Here is a 9,222-nt window from a genome sequence, read left to right on the forward strand (position 1 = left end):
AGCGGAAATGACTCTAATAGTGGTTGGTTTCTAATCTATTTGGCAAACGGTACATCCCCTACCTAACATTAGATATTGTTGGAGGCAGCGGGCGTTTTTGAAAAATTGATTTCAACGTAAATTAACATGTAATCTTAGCAAATCGTTTATGAAGATGTGATAAGGTAAACGTAATATCCGTTTAGTTTAACAGTCAACATTATAGAAAAATGAATCATTCTTTCATCACGTATATGCATAACGTAGCGCAAAAATACATGACCTCTGAGTTTAACCTTGACACAATTTTGTTCTCATTAGACTTGCCGGTGAACTACACATGTTTTTCGGACAGAGTGGAAGTTTGGGCTTTTGCTCCTTACTTCACTGCAAGACAAGTAACGAACGAAACTGAACTTCTGCTTGAAAATTGCCCGGCGGTTTCCGTAAGCGGCGACTATTGGATGTATAGCAGCGCCGGTTGTAACCTCTCTGCATCGGTAAGTGGCAATTGCCATGAATTTATTAACACATTTATAACTAGCATTCAAAGGTAAGGTAAACTTGCGTGTATTTTTATCCATCGAGCATTGTAGCGATGGGTGGAAAGGTACTATTCTGGAAACACCTCTGCGTGGTAACATGTGTTTTTCGCTGGAATAAACTCATCAGCCGCAGACCCTTGAGTTTCGAAAAAATACCTTAGTTTGAACATGATTTATATCACAAAATTTGCAGACTTTTATAACAACGGATAAGGATAGCGGCAAAGAATACACACAATTCCAATGGTAACTCTATGAAGGGGCCTTGTACCAATCTCACTAAGCCAAAAACACACGCAAATAAACAACATTTGGCTGGCCCACTAGCTTAACTCTAACACTACACGCAGGACAATACCACTCATCTTCGGCACCATTGGCTGCTTCAAAGCCAACACAACTCATCGTGGAAAACAAATGCAGATATCTCATACAACATAACTTGTGTTTTCAACAAGTTTCAGAACGTATCTGGCAACTTTACAACTGATCTCAAGTAAGTTAACTTTTGAGTAAACGTCAAAGATACAAAATCCTAAAGCAAAACATAAACCTCAATTAATGGGTTTAAGACAATGTATATTCTAGTTCAGAATTCGAGAAAAAGAATATATTGGGAAACAACGTAAAGATTTGTATGTTAATCAAGACAAGTCTGCTTCAATAATTTTTTTAACGTATGTTTTGACATAGCCAATAATAGTTGTTTTGTATACTTTGTTTAAAAAATCTACCACTAACAAACATTCTTTTTTGCTGTTAAGAAAAACACCATTTTGAAACAAAGCAGTCTTTTAAATCATTTAAAGACTACTTCGGTAGTAGTTTAACTGATCCTTTGTGAAATCCCAAAACGAGAGACAAATATTAATTGCTGCAACATGTCACAAAAAGTTATAATTATAATTTGCAGAACGATTTTCGAAGATACGGACGGACAGTCAGTCACTAACCCTCCTGACCTCGCCATGAAGTTCTATCACGACCGAAGTTTAACTAACGAAATAAATGGGCCAGTGAAAACCGATACAAGGTTGTTTTGCCAGGTTCGTTGCTGATTCGAAAATCACAGCTTGATTTAACAAGAATAAGAAAGATTTAGATACCTAACATTTAGAGAAATGGGCATCATTTTACCCGGTCCACGTCGAGTTCGTTACTGGGCCGTATACTTTTTCAGGGTAAATGCTTTGAAGCATTTTGCCCATGAATCCCGGGGATCATAAACTAATTGAGGCGTTTCATCGCTAAATATTTGTAGTTTTATGAAGGCCAGTACGCGATAACATTTCAATTTCAAAAACGGTCCGCAGTAAAAAAAGGTTGCCGTTCTAGAGAATTTACACAGAAGTGATTTATACCTTTTGTTATGTCACAGATCACCACAACCCAACAGGTTCCGCCGAGTCTCAAAACGGTTCTGGTTGAATTGTCCGCCGAACCAATAAACGACCCATCAAAAACAATTAATCTCATGAGGTAAGGTTCACGTGATGCAAAAATTAGTATTGTACCTACATAGAATAATAACCTTAACCCTATAACTGCTGAATTCTTTTTCTTTAAATTTAACGTTTAGACATGGTCGTACTTTATAGAGTTTCAAGAAAATCGGTGAGAGATAGCCTATAACTTTCTTTGGGAAAGTTGTTGTGTATAAAAATTTAGAAATGTTCAAAAAAATTGATGGTGTCATTATCTAAAAAATGACGTCAATTTGTTTGTATTTTTTTTTTGGAAAACAGCATTTAAACCAAAACGCACGTAATATAATTATGAGAAACGATTATGGTATGTTTACGAAGAAAAAAATCGATGAAAAATTTTTTGTGTTGTCTTTTTATCTGACTTATTCCACACAAACAGGGACAAGTAATTCCGACTGACCAACAAAAAAAACTGTTTTGTTCATTTTAATATTACCTGTTGCCATAGAAACCGGTGTCATGGAACCCGAACAATCGACAACAGCCGAATTCTGGATCGTTTTAACGTCGAGCGCAGCGGTGTGGACATCGATGCGAGGTTTAATTTCCAAAGTTTCTTCCACCGAGGCAGTGCGGGCACCGTTCTACGGGCTCATCTTGAACTGTGTAGTGAACTTGGAGGTCAAATCTGCAGACCATCGGTATGTTGACATGAATTGTTTGGCAAAAAACAAGGACGTATGTTTATTACTGTTAAAAGGGGTGAAACGAACAGGCATTCTTGACTTAAGTCATTTCTTGTGTGGTTACTGCGAATGGTAGCAGGGTCAAGATTGCAATTAATTTTCATCAAAAACAATTTTAACGCTAATTTGAATTCATCCCTGCCAAAGTACTTAAAAAAAACAGGGGAAAGAGTCAACATCGACGCTAAGGAAACTTAATCAAAGTAAAATTCAATTAAAAATCTTTTACTGATTTGTACAAATAGGCCTCATAGATTTTGTTCTTCGAAAGCCAACATTGTTTTGTACTAACTCATAGTACGCCAGGCCTATTAAAGGCGTTATACCGAATCAGCCGATCTCCCAAGCATTTCTATATGACAAGGCACAGGCTAGAAAAATCTAGCCTGCGGTGGGATTCGAACCCACGACAGAAGTCTTTTCGCGACGCGCGCTCTACCAACTGAGTATCAGGGCTGATTCCAGTATGAATATGTTCATTTTTTATACGAAGTTGGATTAACAGTATGTTGCAAAACACGAGTCTTCACATAAATGCAAAAAATGCGAGATTGATTTTAATCATTACTTTAGTTAAAGTAAACATCGTCTTTGTTTCAGTGCGTGAAAAGAAAGCGATCAATTGTGGAAGTACGGGTTAGACGCCAGAGTGAAGAAACCAACGTCGTATCCGAAGGAACATTTTTGCGGGACCCAGGTACGAAATTAATAGAAAACCCAAAAAAACTCCCTCAATCCATAAAAAATCGAACGCCACAAATGCTCTGTAATTAAACGCAATACAGTTTGCAGTGCAGTTTAATTTAAACAACAACAACAACAAAATAACGACAACAATGGCTAAGAACTTTCTCTGTTGAGCTATCGCGTACAGTGAGACTTGGACGCAAGGCTTCACAGTGACCTTCATACTGAGATCAAGCTGTCGAAGCCAAGCTGATGCATCGAGCCAATTTTGAAATAATGCTTGACAAAAAATTTGAACGCCAAAATTAATCTGTAATCAAACGCAATACAGTTTGCGAATTTGAACAACAACTCCAACTCTGAATTGCTGAGAACTTTCTTGTGGGGTTAACACTTAGAAACGCTACATAACTAACATTTAAAATCATATTTACTACAGAGGACGAATGCGTGAAAGAATGTGGGAACGGTGTTTGTGTCTACGATGCACTTCGGGAACAACATTGCGTTTGTTTTGATGACTCCAGTAAAAAGGATGGGATATGTGTCCCAGATGACGAAGGTACGACGTACGATCTTTTGATTTTTATATTTTCGGTGCGGTTATGTAAGACAATAAAATAAAAAGCGAAATCTCTAAAACGGACCCGGAACTGCGCCTTTAGGTTTACACTCGTTGACCCTAAAAAAGTAACTAAACTTAAGGATATTAAATTATATGGCAACAAACAATAATTGGAAAAGCTGTTTTAATTTTGTAAAGTAGAAGCGTATAGTGAGGTAGTGTTAAATTTGTCTTGATCAGCATTAAACATATTGAAACATGCCTGGCTTAGGCCATACTCAGTTGTGAAAATATTTTCGGGTCGTAAATTCAAAAAATCAATTACTGTGTTTTGCCGCAGACGACGACAATACACCAACAATTGCATTTGAAGATCGAACAACCATGTGGATTTTAGTGGGCTTGGCCATTTTGCTCGTTGTACTTTTCGCGTTCCTCATAGGGGCATATATGTTCAGGAAAAGGAGCAAGTCTAATAGTTCATACCAAATGTAATCTCACAAAGCTTAGTGGTTTCGCACAAAGACAAGCAAAAACGCAATAATCTCTCATAAAATGTTATTTGAAAACAACAATGGCAAAATTAACCGTTATTAGTTTGCACGATTCCAGTTGATACTGTATTGCGATGTTTAAACTCACAGAGTAAATTAACAGCAACAGAAACCGCTCGCAGAACAATATAAACCAGTACACTTATAATTTATTTACCCACAAATATATACATTACTTTCTCAGTAACATAAAACCGTACTATGCTTTCGTTTTTTGTTTTTACGACTTTATTAAATTGTAGCGGTGTAGTGTTTGTTATATCTTATATATTCTTATATTTACTCTGGTTATTTGACGTTGGGAGCCGTTTCCCATTACTTTTGTATCCCATATAATCGCATATTCACCCATGTAACCGTATTATCCACATATATGCATACATGTTACTCATATAACCGCATTATCAATATATACACACTTTATAATCGACCTTAGTAGATGCCATACGCTCTGACACTTTTACATGTGCATTGCCATTGAAAACCCTCGCAAGAGGTTAATAGCCCACTAGCTACAATAACCCATTGAATGTATAACCGCAACACCACGAGAACGTCGGCGTTGCGCTTGTAGATCAATGACGTCTGTTATGGCTACAGGCTGCCTATGACGTGGCAACACAGAAATTATTTTTGTGGATTTGTGTAAAAGTGATTTGACGTGTTGTGACCTAAGATGTGACGGAAAGCCGTGAAGGTGCCTTTCCCGGTAATAAATAGTATATTTCGACATGTATGTATGGAACTTTTGCCACTTTCTTAGTCAGTATCCTTTTCGCCAATCACCAATTTAAATATGTCATAGTTGCGTGGAGAATTCTGCATGTTGATATAAGACGGATTCTTAAGATCTCTAGCCCACCGCATACTCTTACAATATTGTTGTCTTAAGTAGCCTTTCGTTTGCTCACATATTCGAAACCAAAATAATATAATTTTGTTAATATCTATGAACTACAAAGGTGACAGCTTATGGTCAGAAAACCTAAGATATATTATCAAAATAGTAAAACGTAAGTGATATGTTTCTGAAAAATGTTTACACGAGCATTTGTACACCAACCCCACAGGCCAACAAACAGTTTAAACAGGATTAAGACAAATGGTTTACAATGGGTTGAAAACAACCAAACGAACACAGTTCAAAATATATAAAAAATATGTTTAGCTATGGGTTTGGGGGAACTTAAATTCATGGACGAATCTATGGAAACGCGAACAATTTCAGTTTCCCTTACAACCGCTACGGCCACTGAAAGACAAAAAGACTCAACAATCACAGGATCACTGAGGAACATTCCTACCACAGCTCAGTGCCAGTAGATAGATTGGCCCGTTAAAAGCCACCAGAACGATGCATGGTAACCATTGTCTGGTCATCCAAGCGACTGTTTACATTTCAACGCTTTGTACGTAAAACGCCCGTACTAATGCCACTCTGCTTTGTATGGTACTAGTAGATCTAGTGGAGCTTTTCCTATTGTTCAATTCCAGCCACAACATACCGCAGTAAAATATATCAACATGGATCGCTCAACGGTTTGAAAATACAGTTCGTTATGGTAGGAACATTGGTATTTACTTGAAGGGTTGAGTTGATGCCTTTTAATGCCGCATGATGTGTAAGCATTTCCTTTCCTGAGGAAGCCAGGTTGTTTATGTGGAAGGTTCATTGCGACAAGAAGTTTTCCATCTGCCAAAGCTTAAACTATAAAAAAGTGGTAAAATTGATGGTCGTCGACAAACATAGCCAACAAACAGCAAGTGTACATTAACACGTAATGGTTCCATTTCACATTTCAGGTGTTGCCAACTCATTAAAGTGGCCTTTTTTCGTGAGTGTATCGCAATTGCACGTTTCATAGAAAAGCAGTGACCTTTACCGTCACACAACTGTGTTTACGCACTCATGGTAAAAGAACCCTGTTTAAGTTGCTTTCCGCAAGCTTCTTGTCAAGCCCAAGCGCCTTAATAGGTGCTACACATATGCAGAGATGCGTAAACTGCACAACAAGTAAAAGCGCAACTACTCAGCGACCACACAACATCTCATTACATTAAGAGAAGATAAATCAAAAATCCAAAAGTCGAGATGCTGTAATATTGCTGTCATCGGCAAATGAAGCATTGAAATGCAAAGCCAACACTTTTAAGTTACGCCAGTTGCAACTCTTCCTGAGAAACAAATTACGATTGTGTTTTAGGTTATGACCTTTGTGGATTAGTCCACACCTTGAATTTGTATCATCAGCAATATTTCAACAACATTTCCAAATAAAACACATACGTACGATAGGTGAGTGTACGACGGAAAAAACGTCAAAGAGAGCTAAACTTAGAACACAGATTTTCGACCTAACCCGTCCAATCCAGAGGTTCCAAAAAAGCGTTGCGTAACATCGTTTGGTAATGACGTATTTCGTAGACGGGAAGGCGTGGTTGCTACGCACCGTTGCCAAGTAAAAGGGAAAAGCGTCTGTGTCATGACGAGAAATGTGCTGTGAAATTAGACAATTGGTGGCAAACGATTATCTACGTTAAAAGATAACTATGGATCAAAACCCACCGTACATTAGGCGAAAACAAAAAACATTTTTTAAAAATATTACAAATAACATTTGAAACAACACAACTTTCAAGTAACATGAAGTTTATTTCAAGTCAACGATTTTAAAAGCGGGTTACCTATGATGACTCTTTGTATCTAAAGAATACGAAATTCCTGCAAACCACCTCTTCACGCGACTACTTTACAGAATGTAATCAAAAAATTTCAGACGATGTGAATGATATTCCTTTCTACCCCAAATCACAGAAAATTGTTACATCTTCAATCCAAAATCCGGTGAAAAAGTCTCCTAACGTGAAATGCTTAAAGCGGTCTAATTGCGATCACGACGGTAGTATACTCTTATTAAACCATTGACTTTCGCCCTCAAATTACGTCAATGCAAAAAATATTTTTTAGTCAATTGTTAGCCACGCACCCGCCAAATTACTCTAGCATCATCAAGGGGAAAAAGACTTCAGCACAAATGGTCAGCTTAAATATTAAACCGAGCAAGGACTTTTTTGAGCGCCAATATACAACCATTTTACAACCAAGTGTTTTCCTGCCCGAAAAAAAAATTTCTAACAAGTTGCTGTTGGTTGTGAGAATTGGTTTATCAAATTCTTCTGGTTGAACAAAAAACTTAACATTTGTCCCACAAAGGTGGGCTGGCGTATCAGGGAAAAAATATTTTGCGCAATCGTCCGCACGCAAAAGGACGGGCGTAGTTCCTACCCTTCTTCGTGGATTTGGAGAAAATAGAACATAAAGGAGCGGCTTCGCGAGGTTATGACGCAAGCGCTTTAGCCTATAAAAGAGCAAGGAAAACCTAGAATTGATCACAGATTGGAAAGTTGCCTGCTGTGGAACTAAGAAAAGCGAAATGGAATATAGTCGTTCTCGAAAAGAGTTTTGGCCGACCACGTCTTTGTATTAGCGGATAATGTTTTTCGGGTGTTTGTATGAAAACTTCTAAACGTGTTAAACGTGAAAGTATACGGCAAATACTTTTGGAACAAATGATTTGTTCGTTTTATACTAACTTATCATGAATAGTTGTAATAGAATTTGACAAGATGTTCTGAAGTAGTATCGTTTGCGAAGAGTATGTATTACATGATTTATGGTTAAGATATTGTTTTTAACAACCGCAATATGTTAACGTTTATATATAATCATTACGGATTTGTACTTCTATACTTAAAATCATACGGAAATAAGTAGATTTTCATGTTTGTTCAAAAAATTATTTTTTCCAGAGTGCTGCTTAACGCTGAAAACATTAACTAAGTGCGAATTATTTTTGAATTAAAACTGAAACACAACAAAAAAAGCTCAACAAACGTTATGAAGTCTGCGATTTTTCTCGCCTTGTTCGGCGCAGCCTTGATTAGCTGCGTCTCAGCTCAGATTGACACTAATGCGGGTAAGCATGTTTGGTATTGTTATTCCTAATTTAATGTGCGAGTGCGGTTTTATGTAAATAACACCTCAAGTAGGTTTAAGTTATAAAATGCTTTGTTACATATTAACTAGTTTTGAAGCGCGAATGTATTAACTAGTTTTGAAGCTTAACTTCACTTCGCCATAATTATTTTTTGCAGTTATCGTTGTGTACAACCTCACACGAAGCGTACCGGATGGTCTCGGAGGAAGCATTATAACCGAAACTGTTGAAACTATAACCTACGTAAACTCTACAATCGCCATGAATGCGCTGGGCGCCATTCTGGCTACTGGAGACGGCGCAAACTGTGAGTATCTTTTTTGCTTAAATGGAACCAAAACATTTTTCACTCTGAACTCATAATATAAAAAAAATTGCAAAATACTGTGCAGTCACCTTGTGCAACGGAAGTAGGTGATAGGAGCAATTACTAAGTTTGTAAATCATTTAGCACGTCACCTTTTACTACTGAGGCATGTATATTAATCCAAAACGAAATTATTACAGTTACCGACGTTTGCTCTACGACACTCCACCCTTGCGACACCAACGCCACTTGCACCAATCTTGACACCTCAATGGTGCAATGCACATGTAATTCCGGTTATGACGACATGAGCACATCCACGTTTACCACTGCACTCGTGCCATCAGGAACAACATGCACGGGTAAGATAAATGCGGTTTTTTTTTAATGAAGAAAATGACGCCGTGTGAAAAA

The sequence above is a fragment of the Phallusia mammillata genome, chromosome 3 (assembly GCF_965637545.1).
Source record: "Phallusia mammillata chromosome 3, kaPhaMamm4.hap1.1, whole genome shotgun sequence".
Taxonomy (NCBI): Eukaryota; Metazoa; Chordata; class Ascidiacea; order Phlebobranchia; family Ascidiidae; genus Phallusia; species Phallusia mammillata.